Source organism: Gallus gallus, chromosome 14 (genome assembly GCF_016699485.2).
Source record: "Gallus gallus isolate bGalGal1 chromosome 14, bGalGal1.mat.broiler.GRCg7b, whole genome shotgun sequence".
Taxonomy (NCBI): domain Eukaryota; kingdom Metazoa; phylum Chordata; class Aves; order Galliformes; family Phasianidae; genus Gallus; species Gallus gallus.
Window position 1 is genome coordinate 9,764,211 of NC_052545.1, and position 18,407 is coordinate 9,782,617.

The window sequence follows — 18,407 nt, forward strand, 5'->3', positions numbered from 1 at the left end:
ACTAATGACATAGCTGCTTCAGCAACATCAGTAACAAATCAATAAAGCAATCATCTCACAATGCTAAAATCTTTTCTTCCATAGTGCTGACAAACATATATCAGAAAGGAATCGACTGATTTTGATTCATGAATTTTCTGAGAACAGGAAAGGGAGTTATTTCACAAGTGTGATCACTCACACGTCATGTCACTTTCTCATTATGATTCTTAAGCTGTTGCCTACCCATAACACTTAGTAAAACAAATGCAAGCTCCTGCAATAGTTCTGAAATACAGCCATATTATAATCAAAACATAATTCCTATGGGGGTAGGCCAGTATATGAAATGGAATTGCTAAGAAATGCTCTCTCACCAATATGGGTTTTCAAAATAAGTCTTAGAGTGACTTATCACTGAGAGAGAATCATTACTGGAAACTGCCTGTTTCACATATTTCTTGGTCATGAGGACATCATTAACATGATTAAAGGAAATCTTTCACCCTCTCAAATATATTTAGCAGAATATTTCTCATACTAGTCCCAACATATACTCTGACAGTACTACTTATTAAGGACACAGCTGTAACCTTCAGATTAAGAGAGTAGCTTTTGCAGAATGTCAGCCAAAATCAAGCAACAATTTTCCTTATCTCTTCAGAATCTAAGTTATATACTACAAAGGCAAGAAAAATAAAGCCCAAAGGAATTTAGTAGTGGTGGGTATTTTATTAACGTCAATTAGGACAAGGAGAGCAGATGTGGTGTCTGAAGAAGATGGTTTTCATATAGGGAGTTATAAACTAGACAGTCAAGAAGGACTTGGAAACAAGGACACAAGTAAACAGGGTTGCCAGAACTGGCCTGGAGAACAGGAGTAGTAAAGGACATTGTGTAAACAATACACAGGACATGACTTCTGATTTGACTGGCAACCAGGAAAAGCCTGCTTGATTTCTCAGACATATTGACAGGCAAGCTGAGAACTGTGAACTCATCTGTATGAGGAGAAGCGGAGAGAGGAGCTGGGGGACAGGGGGATCGCTTCTTTGCTCAGGAAACTGCCTTCTGGGTATCCCAAGGTCGGCACATTTTATTGTGATGGGTCCTGTCAATTTTTGTCATTTGTGTCATCCAACGTTTTCTCTTGGATTGTAATTCAGTTTGATAGAGAAAAACAGACCAGCTGAGACTTGACGTGTTGCAGCAGTTAACAGATATTTGCATATTTGCCAATAGTTCAGTTGAATAAATCTCACTGGCAACAGACTATGGAAAGAGCAAAAGCAAAAAGATAAAAAATCTCTCTCTCATGTGCAGAAATCAAATCAGAGTCTTTTAAGTAGTTGGAACCCTCTATTCTCCACGTCTTGACACACAAGAAGGCAAGTATTGTTTGGGTGCTCCTCTTTATTGTACTCTACTGAATTAATTCTTTATTCCAGTGGAATGGGAAAAAGCAAGTAAATTTTCAGACTCTTTCCATTCACCTCTCACAGATCTGTGTCCCTGAGACACAGGGAAGCCATCAGAAGAGCAGGTACGTCCCTTCGGCACTCATGGCTGTCTTCCCATGAAAGAAGGGGTCATGACTTGTACACCAGTGACTGCCCAGCCAGTTGCACCTAGGCCATGCTGATGTAATTAGAAGACTGCCTGCCTCAGGAGATGCTTCAGGCATAAGCACTGCCTGTCCTGGTGTGCACATGCTGGTGGCACACTGTCCAGCCCAGGTCATTGCTGTCATCCTCATGAGGACTGAAACAGTCCCAGCAGACCCTTCTGTGGGTGAGTGGGGTCTTCCATGGGGAATATCCATTCCACTATGGCTGGCAATTCAGCTTCAGGTACATCCATGTTAGATAGAAACAGGTCTCAAAACATAAACCAACAGATGTATTCTCACTTTGGATAGACAAGAAGTAATTACCTGTACAACTATTGCTTAGCTCAGAAGTTCAGTGAGACGGGTTCACAGAAAGCTCAGATTCAGTAAACTGCCTCAGCTCCACAAGCTTTGATAGTATACGGTTAATTCACCCTGTCCCAAAAGAAATGTTGCTCCATGCCAGCCTAGGAAAACTGAACTTTTCTAAATTTACTCCATAATATTCGTCAGTGAAGTAGGTCTGCAATTAAATCTAGCATATTATCTATCAACTGTAGCTTAGGCATTCAAATCTCTACTCATAAGAAAGACATACTGACCACTGAGATGGCCCTGAAATGAACTGCATGTTAGAAGGATACAAAGACATAAATTATTTCAGAAGTTCTTCCTCTTTCTAGGAACAAATTATGTAGACATGATAAAGCTAAAGCATCTTTTGCAGCGAAAATGTTCAACTAGAAAAATTGCCTTTTTTTTTGGCCTAATGGATTTGCCTCTCAGCTCTTGACCTCTGCTCAGATTTATATGTTCTTAACTGGGGTGCAGAGCAGCTAGATACAGCAAGTTGTAGGGGGGCAATGGGGGATCCAAATATTGTGTTTAGGTTGCAGTACACAGATACTGCAATTAGGGAGGAAAAACAAACAAACAAACAAAAATCCACAAAAATCTACATTGATTTGGTTGCTTGAAATTTGAATATAGAGAGATATAGGAGATTTGAAGAGCATGTCACTTCAAGTCTTATGATCCTGTCACCATCATGTTGTTTCCAAAGACAATCAGTATCATTAGGCAGATCCTGCATGAAGCTGAGATGCTCCTAGAAGTTGCTAAGCATTCTCAGCTCTAATAACAGTAGGAGCTCTCCAAACGAGGTGATTGGTCCCTTAAGCTGCAAGAGCCAGAATCTCAAGAGACTGTAGCATAACAATGTCACTTTTATATGGCTTAATCTCAGCTACATAATTAAATTGGTACACAAGTTGTAAAATAATTAAAAATGAGCAACAGTGAAGTCTGCTTTAAATGTTTGTGCTTCAGTGCTAATTGATGCCATTATAAATACTATAGAGCAGCTTCTCCTCTAGTGTAACTCCAGTGAATATATATAATTGCACTAGGGATAAATTATACCTAACAACCTTTGCATGGTCAAACCAAATAATATTGCCATGGAATGATTAAAAATGGTCTCTATAGTTGCTGCCCTGAAGCAAAAAGAAACAGGGTCAATACAGAAGGTGCAGATGTGATTACAGTAACACTGTAAAACTCTTGGTAGACATCTTTCCACCCTGGTAATACAATTGTAAACTTCACAGCACTGATCTACACTTTAAAGAGCATTAGATCTGTCCAGGAGTAGGGATTTTTCACATAGAAAAGCCATTTAAAATTTGTTAAAGAGCACTATGAAGAAGCATCATGTTTTAACCTGCACTGAGCTTCACTTACAGATGTTCTTTATGCTTGTTTACCAGTAAACTTAGTCCATAAACAGTTTCCATTTATTATTGCCTGTTCTATCACATTTTCCTTCCACTGAGCAGCTCAGTAGGGAATCTGTGCTGCTCCGTCCATTGAACAAGTGAGTCCTGAAGCCTTTTGGCTAAACTATTCTGTTTCTATTTTCTGTTTCTGGGCTTCCCTTATTACTTGACACACAGCCATTGGTTTCCAATTGCTTTCTTCTCTCTACTTTGCCATCCTCTTTCCACCTCTTCCCTCACGCCCAAACTTTTAAGCCAGGAAAAGCCCAGCAGTAGAAGTAATTCCCACTGTGGCATTTTGTTACCCACAATTCTTTTTCTTTTAGTTTTGTGACAATTTGGCTGTGTCACCATGTGAAATATATATATATATAAGATCTAAAATTACAAGTAAAAATGGAAGAAAACTTACAGATAAGAAGGCTTTTTTGTAGTTTTATTTTTGTTGCTGCTTTCACAGTAGTATTTGAAAATCAATAGACTTTGTTTTGCTCCATTTCTATGAGTTGAACATGGTGTAGTTGTCAAAGAAAAGAAACTACTCTGGGAGACAAGATGTCTGAGAGGTCACAAGAATAGTTCTTCGTCACTTCAAGACAAAAAGGTAAAGGCAACGTTGAAGGAATGAAAACCAAAATAACAAGAGATCTATGCCTTTCACTGTATGCTTACGAAACCTGCAGCAAGCTTTATCTTGTTTTCATGTCTCAGTCCCAGTCTGAAATTTTGACAGACGCTCACTTTGCTGAGAACACATCTTATTTCCAGGCACTACCCAGGCAGGAAGTGGCCCCTAGACTCCTTCTCCTCCCTGTTCATGATCCCATCACATAACAATAGGTGAAGCGTCTGCCTCCAGCTGCCTCTCCTGCGAGATCAAATAGAGTATCCTCCTCATCTCAGGTAAGTTCCTAGGTAAAGATTGGTTCCACTTTAAAAGGACTACTATGTTTTCTGTCTTTGGCTTCCATCCCATCCCACCCCACTGCTGGCACTCCTTCCAGCACATGCTGAACACAGTCCTCATCACTACAGCTAACTGAATAATTCATAACAAATGAATCTGCTGATTAGTAATTTTCCTGAAGTTTTCAAATTGTGAAAGCATCACTTAATGAGTTCATGGAGGAGTAGAAGTAATCAACCTCTTCAAAGGAAGAAGTCTCGGTGTGAGGTTTCAGTCATCACAGCTCTGCAGAGTAGAAAGTACCAGACTTTCATTTCACCTTTTCATACGCACAAATCTGTTCCAGGCATCCCATGAAAAAACAAGCTGAGCTCAATGCTCACACCCTCAGAGGACTTTAGCAACAACTGCAAGAATTGCACTAGCTGTACAGATTGAATTTCTCTACAAATATTTAGACTTTCTCTCTTTGCAACAATTCAGAGCTGGCCAAGACATCCACCAGTGCCTGGCACTGGCACCTGAAGCATGGAAATCAGAGAGCAAGACCTCAGAATCCATCAGGAATTTGGCAGTAATGGGGAATTTGAGATTAGTTTCAAAACAGTTCAGATTATACTTCTAAGTGCATCCATCACACATGCTGAATTTCTTTGAAATTCTAATATGAAGGAGCTTATGCCAGGTATATACAAAGCAACACAAGATGTGTATTACTGTCTATGATTTGATACAGATTTATGACACATACCTCCCCCTCCTCATAATTCTTTGTTGTTTCTTTGACTAAACATGAGAAGCATTGGACTATTAGAATTTAAGATGATGTTTGAGGTACACAGACATGATTCAGGTTCCAGAGTTAGATCACCACACAAAATGAGCAGGTTATGATGCTGCATCCTCTGCTTTAACCAATACAAGGTGTTTGTTGCTGTTCTTTCACTGCCTAATGTGCAGGTATACCGTTGTAAAACTATGCTTTTATCTATTTATCTATTTATGTCAGGATCACCCAACAAAAATGAATATGGACAAGATACTATTTTTCCCATGGGAAAGTTTGATAACCAGTGAAAACAAAATTGATGCAAGCAAGGAATTTTTAATAAATCCTGAGCACATAGTTTTGTCTCTAGATAACTACTTTTCCTTAAAGCATTGACCTCAATATTCTCAATTACTTTTCTGAAATAAGCGCACTTAATGCACTGGTACATGCTGCATCCTTCTTTCCAGCTGCAGATCTGCAGGACGCTGGAACAAATATATACTTGCATCACTGTGACTTCATTTAGCTTCAACAAGAAGCTAAATGAGCCCATTATGTCTACCATGCGTTTGCCAAGCCACTTACACTTGTTTACTAGGGTACACAGTGACTTACTGCAGCTCAAGAGAAGATTACCCCTCATTACATCATGCATCAGATTATAGCTAAATTATTGTTCTCATAGCACAAGTCTCATGTATTATTCAAATTCTAACCAGTGCATTAACTCTGCCACTCAGCCAAGATTACAGCTAAAAATAGACAGTACATGTCCTACTTCAGAACGTGTTTAACATTACTACCAAAGACATCTCAGATTTCACATGTGCTCACATTTCACATCCTTGACCTTCAGGAGAATCTGACAAGAAAGAGCCAGTTGTAAATAATTGAGGGAAGAGTAAATGAAAGCCTGTAGGTTCTAGCCACACTGTGAACTTTTGCTTAGTGATATACAGCAGAAGAGGTAGTTACATTTGTTTGAATGTTTTATATTTAATTGCTTTGGAATAATACAGCACATTGACAGGAATAACCCTGTTCCTCATCTAGTTAGGCCAGAAGTAGAACAGTGAATTTAAAACTTTTCTAAATTCATAGTAAGAAGTTCTATTTGAACTTCAATGTACTTCCTTCATTGGCCTGGAAAAGTCTGACTTCAGATACTGTGAGTCAGCACAGAAAGAGCTGAAGGAATCTTAGCCTTCCCCCTCTTATTTACAATCAGTACTGTTGCAAGTACTCCTTTGTCCTATCACACAGACATATGAGGTTCTCCTCACCTGTTTCCCCATTCTGAAATCAACACAGAAAAGTTAAGAGCCAGTAAAGCCTCAATAACAGTCAAGGGTCATTCAGTGCAGAGCTAGTTCTGTTTGCAACCCAGTCTAAATTCTGAACAATATTCTCTAAATACAATTCAAAGGAAGGTATAAACAGAGGGAGCTGGGCAAAATACAGGAAAGGACAGACGGTATATCATTCCCCACCATTTCTGCAGGGAGGGACACATTTTCCTAATTCACTCTTTTTCTACTAGCATCCTTCAAAATCACCATTCAGCTTTTGGCACACATGCAATTGCATTCTGACATAGAGCACACATCAGAAAAACAGCCATTTTGTTATTTCAGATAAGTCTACAGTTCTTTTCTTCCCTTTTGAAAGGCTTGAGAAAAGCCTTTTAGTCTTCCCCCAAGGACTAAGGACTTGAATTTGATGTAAATGACCCACAGCAGGACCAGATTGCCCTAAATGAGCTTTATATAAGTAAGAATTAAGCCCTTAGTGTTTTAAATAAATGCTCATCTAGATACAGATTTAGTAAGGAACGGTTCATTAATCAACCAATTCAGCTTCCGGTTTAGACAGATTATTAGAGGTGCTCTTCTGCAGATGGAATTGGTCTGTGATCTCTTCATAATTCTTTTCAGAGGTCCTTTGTGTTCATTTTCCATTTTCATCATACTTCCCTGTATTCTGAACGTTCAGGGGCTAGAATTAATGAGGACTATCCCACAGTGCTGCAAAAGATCCCAAAGCCAGGAACTCCTGCCAAGGTTAAAGATTAAAAGGGAAAACAAATTCCACTGTATTTTCACCTTTACATGTCTTTTTTGCATGACTGATTTGCCATAGCTCTCTGCTGCATTCTTATTATAAAATTCAGGCTTTGTTGTCTATAATATTTATACTATTTAAATCACTGCTTAAGTAGTAGAGAAAAGAAAGAGATAGAAGATATCCATATGGTACTGGTGTTGCCTTTTATAACATTTATTAAAAGTAAAATTCTTGTTAACTGAGCACTTTTCTGTACAAGTATAGAAGGCTTCTGGACTCTGAGGTTGTGTCTTTCTGAAATATGTTATATATACATCTCTACTGGGAAAAAAGGATTTATTTTGGACACTTTATCTCATGTACAGGGTACACAGAGGTACATCCTTCATGTATTCATCATGAAATAGGTCACATCCTGAATGAGAACTTACCTCTACATGAGAACAAACCCATTTTTGCTCCTCACAAATAAGGAAGAAGTTATATTTTATTGCAAATGACAATAATTGCATTACAGAGTCGTTCCCAACACAAAACCTCTTCAAATTTTCATGGAGCAATTCAAGGGCTGCTTTTGTCTTCTGTTTGGCAGTTTCCTAGAATCCTATTCCAGCTCTAGAGGAAATCTTATTTAGCTTACAGAAATGCATAATGGGAGAGCAAAGATCCAGTCAAAATTAGGTTTCATTGAATAAGACTGAGTCTAACTTGACAAGCAATATTGTCACAGAGCCGAAGAAAGAGAATTGAAAATTACAGTTGACTTTCATTTCTGTGCATACAACTGGTTCTTGAAGATGTGAAGTGCAGTCTCTGCAGTAATGTTTTGCACAAAGGATGTTGAGACAAGCTGACATGCACAAAGATTTATTTGCACAGTCTGTAACTGATGGCATACATCAGCTCTGCTGCTGTCAGCGTCCTTCTTTAGGACCTTTTAGATCTTTTTACCAAAGTGCTCCCTAGCAATAGTGGAAACTGAAAAACTGTTTCACAGAATGTTATTATACTTGTAAAAGATTAGCTCATCCAAGAGGAAAATGAGTTGGATGGTGCTGATGGTTTTCTCTTGATTTTTCTGATGAATATCTGGCAAAATTTTCTGGCAAAGAACATGGTCATTTCTAAACAGAACAAAGGGTTATTTAAAATCTTAAGTAGAAAATCTCTTTTATTTTCAATACTGTAGTAATCTTCTAAAAAGAACTCAATATTTTTGACATTTGTGCTCAATAACTAGCAGTGTAATTGGGATAACCTGCTTATCTGTACTGACAAATACACCTCGGAAAGTGTCACAGAAGTGGAAGAATAAGAGTTAAACTTGATTAATGCTGAGCGAAATCTCCAGAGTCCAGAAGCCTTCACTATCTTCACCCTGCCCCAGCAAAACCATTTTTCTTGCCTTTGAAGATCTATAAATCAAAGAGTGGAAGTTTTTCATAAATAACCCACACATTAATTTAAGTGTTCCACCACCCAAAAAGGTCAAAATGGCAGAAAGAATTTAACAAGAAGCAGCTGCTCTTGCACCTGTAAGAAACACAAGAGCTCTCAGCAGCACTTTCCCCTTATCAGGGCAGACAAGCAAACTAAGTGATAAATACATTAGAAATTAATTGTAGAATTTATCATGTAGGTAGCAGAGCTTTCAAAGCAGTACCTTGCACAGATAAGCAGTACCTTGCACAGATAAGGACTGAGCGCTTAGCAGACCTTTAAATACCACTAATGAAATGGCTGGCTGCCCAGGGGCAGTAGGGGCTCCATTGCTCTCAGTTGTTGGGATGCAACAACCCAAAGGCCCATATACAACCTAAAGTTCTGCTTTCATCCACTGCCCTGCTGCCTGTTTTACTGGCATCACACTCTGAAATTCCATTACGTTTGTTGTCTGCTCTGAAATGTGACCAGGGATAAACACTTCAACTGCTTGAAATAAAAATCTACTTTGCAGTCCATCTCCAGAGTCGCACAGAGCGTGCCTGGGCAGGAGCATTTCCAAGAACCAGACACAGTGTGAGGAGCAAGAGCCATGGAGCACAGCCAGCTGTGTGCAGCTCCTTCTAGCACTCATCCTGCTTGCAATTTTCAGACCCCAGCTAAAACTCCATCTGTTTTGCCTTGCATGTTTTCTACCACCCATAGGACACAGTGGCATCATAAGGTGCAACTAGTACGTTTTGTTTCCTGTGTAGGATCTGGATGTGAAGAAGGTGTCAAAGTGTTTGAGTGTCTGAAAAAACTATCTTTGACATTTAAAAGTGAGTGTGGTATAAGAAATACAGCAAAGAATATGCAAGTGTCCATCTCAGAACTGTACAGTCATAGACCAAATCACAGCTGGTGTATGAAAGAGGACAGACCTATCGCTCAAAAAAATACAAACGGACTATACCTCCATAAACAAATGCTCCTATTCACTGTGAATGAACACCATGAAGCATGCTGTAAATGCTTTTGTATTCTATTCTCAGCAACATGATTTAGAGTTTTGAAACCAATTAAAATAAGCCAAGAATTTAATGCTCCTAAAGGGTAAATATATAAGGTGGTAAGGAAGTAAATTCCCTTTTGCAGCATTGTGCGCAGCAGTAAGATCCGCTGTTCACAGAATTTGTACCTCCAGTCACAGCCCATTCATCTTTGTGGGATATTTCAAAACATATCAGTGGGATTCATTTTAGACTTACCATTCTGTCTCCTGACTCATTACGGTCAATTGAATAAAACTGGCACATTGCAACCATTTATTGTTTGATCTGTGTCAGATGCTAACCTAAGGAGATGACAAGCTCCCTAGAAGAGCCTACTTTTTTCTCAGTTACAAAGGGAATCCAGCTTAGAGAAGTTAACAGAGACAAATTCCTTCCCGGTTGACTCAGACTGCAAGATTAACCAGAAGCCAGTGGACTGTGCTGTCACTTATTAATTACTCAGTTTTATTTATTTTTTAATAGGTAGCAGGAAATAAGCATCCTCCCACAGCAAATTGATATGTTGATATTTTATTATGTAGGTTAATAATTATCTCTGATTTTAAAACACATCGTAATTCATTATGTAAAATATTTCTAAAGGAAAATGGAAATTAGTCCCCAGAAGTACTATGAAATCTCCCATTCACAGAAAGAAGAGACAGTTTTGCCACAGATAACCTGAATTCCCATTCCCACCAGAATGAGGGTCATGTTCATTTGCAAGCTTAGTTCTTTAAGCAAGCTGGAAGCTTTTAAGATGCAAGTTTCTCTACGAGTATGAGTTGACAATATTGCAACATTCATCTTCCCCTAAAAATTTAGGTCTAATTACCCTTTAAATTACAGAGCATCTTGAAGCACAACCACAGCCTACACAAATTATTTTCAGAGATGCATCTTGTAATATACAGACACAATATCATCTAAGGGCCAGACCAACTCATAAACAAAGAAACCCTGCATCGTCTTACCACAGACTACTCTGTAACCCAAAAGAATTTCACTCGGTTGTCCTGTGACATTTTCAGGACGTAAATCCCTCAGACACTACTGAGCCCATTTCAGAACAGAATTTTATGTGATTATGCATTTCAAGTTCTGCATTGAGGGAGGAGTCTCAGACTGCCTTGCATTACAATCACACTGCAAATTGGCTGCAACAAAACTGTTAATTTTGAAGGCTGTATTTCCCTACTTCAATGAAGCTGTTCTTTGCAGTGAAAGTATAACTTCCACACTTACAGTGACACAATATCTCCCATACTGCTTTTGCCATGTTAGAAAGTAAGCACAGTGTTAACCTTCCTGTCCCAATTTTTCTCATTCACTATCAGATTTATGTCCAAGACCAGCAACCACCAAAAATATATCATGAAAAAAAAAAAAATCTGTCTGTATTCAATTTTTCCTTTACGATCCAAAATACAGACTTTTTCACAGCATTAAATTAGTATTGCATACTTTTATAGCTGGGTCCTGTGACATTTTAAGAGATTTTTTAGTAGTATGGCAAATACTGAAAGCTGTGGCTATTATATGGCTTTTTACAGTCTTTATCGATGCACTGATTTACCACTGAAAGTTTTATAACAACAGTATATAGAGCAACTGAAGTCCCATGGTACTCACATTAATTACTCCACAGCTGAGCCACAAGTTAACCAGGATGGCACTGTTTTACTGGAGCAGAGGATGCATAAGGAACAAAAACTTTGGTACGGAGGGGTCAGTCTCATAAAGTGCAAGTAAATAAAATCTGCTGTGCTGTGTTTTTCCACCACTTGTACACTTCCATAAATTTCTTCTCTGTTTCACTAGTTTTAGCACTGCTCATTTGCAGAGTTGTTAGATGGGAACAGGCACTGCTGTGTGCTTCTCCTTAGCTGAGGTTCAAATTCACTCTGTATTGCACATAACTCTACCAAAAACCACATCATTGCAGTTCCTTTTGGAAACAATCTGTACACCAAATCCCACTGAGTGCTAAGCCAGAGATGTGGTCAGCTGTCTTGGCTCTGCTTTCTACATCACTGGTATCTTTATAAAGTTTAACTTCTATTTTTGTCAAGAATCTATTGTCCCATTTCTGAACAAGCACTTCCTACAACTGGACACTGCAGAAGCAGGGCTTCTGCCTCTCCCCCTTGCTGGCAGCTGCCCCATTGCACCTGATCACATCACACCCAGAAGCTGGGGAAGTCATCATAGAATCATAGACTGGCTTGGGTTGGAAGGGATCTCAAGGATCATCAGGTTCCACCTGCAGCGGGCAGGGCTGCCAACTGCTAGATCAAGTATTAGATCACGTTGCTGGGGCCCCATCCAACCTGGCCTTAAACACCTCCAGGGATGGGTCATCCACAACCTCTTTGGGCAGCCTGTTCCAGAACCTCACCGCTCTGTCAGTGAAAAACTTCCCCTGACATCTAATCTAAATCATTCCTCCTTTTGTTTAAAACCATTCCCCCTTGTCCTATCACTATCTACCTGTGTAAAAAAGTTGATTTCCCTCCTTTTTACAACCGTTTTTAAATACTGGAAGGCCATAATGAAATCTCCCTGCAGACTTCTTTATGCTGAACAAGCCCAGCTCCTTCAGCCTGTCTTCACAGGAGAGGTGTTCCAGCCTCACAGTTAACAGTAGTTCGCCTAAACCAGGGGTGTCCAGCATACACTGTGCAGTGCAGCCAGCCTGGGCCCCTCTCTGTGAGATGAGATGGCACCTATCTGTGCTCAGAGCACCTACAGACCTGCATCTCCTGCCTTCTTCTCCACACAGTCTGCTGCCATCACTTCCAGCAGGCAGCTCTGGACTGCCTTTGCTATAAATTTTTCTTGTGGAGATAAATGTGAATTTCCAATCTAGAAAGAAAAGTTAAGCATAGATTTTGTTTGACGTGATTATATTAGGAACGAAGAACTTGAGTTGATTAAAAAAAAATAAAATATTAATAACAGAAAAGCTAGAGTCCCTTAAGAGCTGAGCTCCTGTTACTTTTTGAACGTCCAGACAAGAGTTACAGCTTGCTATTTAAAAACAAACAACTCCAAAGAACTGCAATTATGGCTCATCAGACGGTGAATGGACAAACTATGATCTTTCACAATCAAGTCATAAAATATTAAATTGAGACGAAACTCTATCTAGAAGTATGCCATCAGATTAAACCTGCAGTTCCACCTGCACATATAGATGGATAGTTGACACAAACTTTCTAATGTTGTAAATGTTCTGAATAAATGAAGTAAGAGTTAAATGTTTCGATTTTTAACCAGATATATCATTTTTGTTCAAGTTCAATGAGGATGCTGCCTGCAGTCCTACCAGATTTTACTGCAGAAAGTAACATAAAAGTCTAATACTTCAGAAATACTATTCATAAAATAATAAAAATAACAACAGAAACAACGTACTCTGGATTAAATCCCATTGATTTTTAGAGGTGGTTTTTAAAAATAAATCAATCAATCTCTTTTTGTATACACAGGAGCACTGGCTAGGATTTGGAAAGCCTTGCCTTGATGATAAAATGCTGCGTTTTCTTTATTTACCGTAAGAATTCTTGGAAAGAAGGATCACGCAATCAGCATTATGACTTTCTCTACTGCTTCTGAAAACAACTGCCATTGGCAATTCCACCAAAATCAGATTCTAATGTTTTTCTTTCGTTTCTGCAGGAAACAGACAGCTGCTGCCTTCAGATTGAATGATCTGACTCATGTTAGAAAGCATCAAAGTATTATGCTTCCAGAAGATGAGATAGAAGGCACAGCAAATGTTTGTGCAACCAGCCCATCCCAATTCCAAGAGCAGCAGCAGATGTAATACAGCAATAATTCAAACTACGCAGACTGAGTTCAAGGTGCATTAGTGCCTAAATAGCAGGAAAGGTTTTTCTCAGATTACACAGAAAGGCAATAGGAATTACAAATTATTCTAAAACCTAAATTATTCTCACTGCCCACACAACCTTTCTGGCATGATGAAGCTATATGTGTATGAACCCATTTACGCATCTCTGAGGTACATGGAGCCAAGGCATGCTACGCTGCTGCCTGTTTTGCAGTGATAGGAGAGCGGACAGTTGGGGGTACTTGTTTAAAAAATACATACAGCAAACATCTGCTTTTCTTCTGATGCAGGTACTGCCAATGAAGCCCCCCGTCTCCATATTACATAAGAAGAACCAAGCAGCTCAGATAAAGGGTTGTTTTATCGTTATGGTTTCCAAAAGTAACAACATCAAAGGAAGTGAGAAAAATAATCACAGAAAAGCAAAGCAGGTGCACACACACTGTGTTTTGATACCTCCTGACTTTTGCCCCCAAGACAAACATTCCACAGTGAAGTAAGGACACCACTGGGCGTACCGAGTCTCTTAACTTCCATCTGTTTTGTACCCCAGCATTTTAAAGCAGTGAAAGGTGAAAAAGTGGAGGGGATTGCAGGCTTTCTGCTACTCCAGAAGAAAGGAAAACAGAGTAAGTGAATTTTTTGCACAATGGTGGAATATAGCAACAGTGGCAATATGGATAAGACCTGTAAGCAACTCAAAAAGCTACTCATCTTACAGTGCTAACCTCCAGCTGCTGAAAGTAGACACTATCCTGCCAGTGCTAATGCAGGGGAAAACTAAGTGGAGCTGGGGCAAGCTGAATTTACAGACCACTTCGCTATGACTTTGGGAGTACTTCATTACTGCAGTGTTCTCATCCTGTACCGGAAAGCCCAACAGCTATTTTCCCTGCCTGCACAGGAAAGCAAGGCCTGGCTGATGAGGTGTTATGGTAAGAAGATGACCCTAGCTGAGAACAGGATTCTCTCTCCAGCCATGAAAATATTAAAACAAATCAAAACATGCTTATAATCCAGTGAGCTCGCTGCTGACAACACTTCTCACACAGTAGTTCAGATGACCTCTGTTTGAAAGGCTTGATATTTTCTTTTGGCTAACTTGTACACAACAGGTAAAACACTTCCACACGGTAATCAGTGTGAACAAGAGCAGGTCACTGAAAGTCCTCCGAGCTCTTCATGACACACATGCTAGTGCTATATTGCTTCATCATCTCAGACAGGCTGGATTTGTGGACTTCCTAGGTTTTCTGATAGGAAAGTATGTGTCAAAACCAACACAAAAGGAAGATATTATATTTTGTTCCCTATGTGCCAATTTCTCATAAACTGAAATTTCTAACAAAGCTCACTGTGAAAAATCTTGCAGTGGGAAGTTGCCTCACTAGTAATACTATCCACTGTTTTCTTCTATTACCAGCCTCTCGACTGCCCAAGAAGCTGATGTAGTTACAGTTTCTGTAGTTATATGGCCAAGAGCAAAACACCTCCCACTGAGAAATAGCATTGTGTCCCAGGCGCCTGATGCTATGAACTTCCCAACTCCCATTCTCCCTTCACGTTTCACTGGGTAAAGGTCCAACAGCGCTGAGCCCTGCTGTTTGTGATTATTGCAAATATTTCAGTTCTTAAGGAGCCATGAGTGGAAAAGTTGCACAGAATTCTGTTATTTTGTCATTTGTAATGCATGGATAGATCAGTCTTTTCTAAAGCACTGATGTAGCAATGCTGGATCTTTGCAAACATTGCATTTTTCTTCCCAGGTTAAATTTAGTTTCTCTTGGGATTAAAAGCATCTCTCCCATAATTTCTATAGTGCTACATCTTAGGTCTCCATCCCTATGAAGCTACTGCAGCAGCATCGTTACCACAGTGTGAATCATTTATCAGCATCATCCCTACAGCCTGCTCTGGATCTTCTCCAGAAAACTTGTACAGTCCAGGATGGATGTCGGCAGCAAGAGGTGACCAGACTTTAAAATCAAAAGACTTTCAGAAGAAAACAGAATGAAATACAGTCTGTAGGTATTTCTGTGTTATCATACATATTTAACTGATCCCTGTCATGCTTCTTGAAGCTGCCTCTTAGCAGGACTCTACTGCTGGCTGGGTTCCTGTCTTACAAGCCCTTTGCAAACCAATCCTCATTTATACCACCATGCTGCAGTACTAAAGAGGAGTTCCTCTACTCTCATCAGGTTCTTTCCATACCAAATGAAGGAGGATTTGAGTACTGTTAGTGTTTTACTATGACAACAGATTTCAGGGTATGGACACAATCATTAGGCTCATTTTGAGCACAGAAGGTACCAACTGAGCTGTTTACCCATAGCACTTTGACTTAATTAGACTGCATGCCTTCTGCTTATATACAGACAGCAAGGGCTTGGGGTCAGTCCCCACCAAGCAATGGGGAACAATGAAATATCTTTTGTTGGTTTGAACTGCTGCAGGTGTTGGGGACAGGGAGAGGTATCTCCTGAGCACATTATAGAATCACACAGAATGTCCTGAGTAGGAAGGGATCTGTAAGGATCATTAAAGAGTTCTGTCAATGCATTCACTGAGTGCAACAGTATTCAGCTAATTCTGTGATCTGCTCACAATATCAGTATTTGGATATGACAAGGTACGCAAATAATCCAAAGTGGGTTATGACAAAACTCTTTTGGGTGAGGAAAATTTGGCATTACTCAGTTGCCTCAACTAGCTATCATAAAGAGGCCTAGAGTAGCTTGGAGGACTCCTGGAGTCCTTGCAAGACCAACACACACCAAAGATCAGCCCCAAAGGCAGATATTTCAGCCTGCACTTCTACAGCAGCTTGGTGCTTTCTCAGCTGTTAATGTGATTCTGGCAGAATACCAGCCCATGTCTTTGCCATAGTGACTGCAAAGTTACCCACTGGAGCTAGGGATAACTCATGGAAATCTGATATGTAGATTCCAGAAGTGTACTGGCTCCAGTGTGACCATCTGCATGAGAACAGGCCTACCTGAGTGAAGTCTGAAAACCCAGTTTGATGAATGCCAGGGGTAGCTATGAAGTTTATTTGGCATCACAGCCATGCAATGCATTCCCATTCATTATACATCATACGACAGTCTGTCCAGGATAGATATAGCTGGTAGGTTGTGTATATTAAGCAAGTTTTAATATTGTTCTCATTAGAATTTGATTCCATTAAACATTTAAAAACCAATGTTTATTGAGTTTGACCATATATTTTAAAAGTGTCGTACTGTGGTAGACTGACATCAGCAAGGATTACCTGTGAGTGATTGCCCCCAGCACAGACTGACAGCCCAACCCCTCTCGGGGCACTTCTGCATGAGAAGAGCTCTTCATTTGCAGCACCTGCTTCCTCTGCAGCTCTGGATATAAGGAGTCTTCTTTTCATGAGACAGATTGATAGTCAACATCAAATGAAGCTCTTACGAAAGATACTCGTTTCTTCCTTAGCACAGTCATTTCACAAATAGAAGAGATGTTTAATTATACTGTGTATGAAAACAGCAGCTGAGAGAAGGCATTTTACTAAAAAAAAAAAAAAAAAAAAAAAGCCAACAAAATGCCGTGGCTCATCTAAATGCTGAGAAAGTACTGGAGCACTCACAAACACAGTAAGATGACAGAAGAGTAGAAATCTGACAGGAATGAGGAACTCAGCCAGCAGGTACGTAGCACTGCTGGACTTCCCACAGACCTGTGAGGGTGGGGGCACTGACATGCACAGACAATTTGTTACATCTTCATTTATACCTCCATTTCTCAAGCTTTCCTTTTGGGTGGGACTTTCAGACACCTTTTTGTTGTTGTTTTTGGGGTTTTTTTTTTTTTGCACCATTCTCAGGCACTGCTAGTGTAAGTAGAAGACTTAAGTGGAGAGACATTTTTTACTCCACCGTGACAGATAGAAAAGGGAATCATAAGAAATACAGCTGTTTTCTGTTTGTTAGACTGCAGGTTAGTTTTGGATTTGAGCTACAATATTGTTTTGCACATCTCTGTGGGCTGAGAGGAGTAGCTGTGCAGCTACAGCCTTCACGGCATATATGACGTGTGCATGAATTGCAATCAGTACAGTGGCCTCAACAGTTTGCATTAAGGAGTGAGGAAAAAGTCAGGTTCACATGTAGTGGAGGAGGATTGTAGCATCCTCTGAAATGCTGCCTGGTAACAGTGCAGCAGGCCAGGAAAAGAGAAATGCTAGATCATAAAATAGAACTTTGTGAGAAATAAAAATTGCACTCATCATGTTTTGACCTTAAGATGAGAGTTGCTTGAGAATGTGCAGCTCCAGCCTCCTGGAGGAGATCACGTTTCTGATGAACAGAATGTGCTCAGCCTCCTGCCAGATGGGATTACTTGTTTCTCCTGCTTAAATCACGTGTGCAACTTCTGCAGTCTTACTGTTTTCAGAGGGGATTTTAAAAACTATTTTATTCTTAAAACGTTCCATCTGTTCCAGATAGAAGAGTTCTTGAAATTCATTGCCAGTCAGACAGCAGATCTTCACCTGGTATAAACTACCTCAGAATTCAGTATCTGTTCTTTGACAACTGAGAATGCCACTCAATCAGGAAGGAAATTATTCCCACTAGGAAACTCCCTGCCAAAGAAATTGCTAGGAAATTTGTCTTTTGGAAGAATTTCCATTTCTTTATTCTGTCCAGCTACAAATAAATCATTGTATTGTACCTTACCCTGGGAGTGTTATAACACGCAATTAAATCTTGAAGCTGTGCATCAAATGCAGATTTTGCTCTTCTGTGAAAAACTGAATAAAAATAAAGTGCCCCTGATAGTAGTTTGACAAGTTCAAATCACAGGTAAAATATAGTTACGTATCCTCTCAGTGCCAAAAATAAGTCAATAAGTATTAATAGTATAAGTTTTGCATAAGATTATTAAATACCTGTTAGAAGAAAAACCTCTCAAATTAATTCAGGTCTTGCTACT

The 18,407-nt window shown here is 39.6% G+C and overlaps 1 long non-coding RNA gene across 1 annotated transcript in view; it reads right to left on the reverse strand.

Moving 5' to 3' along the window:
• The window catches only part of LOC121106772, a 115,454-nt gene that overhangs the window by 18,139 nt on the left and 78,908 nt on the right, over positions 1-18,407 (reverse strand). The gene's annotated exons all lie outside the window — the stretch shown is intronic.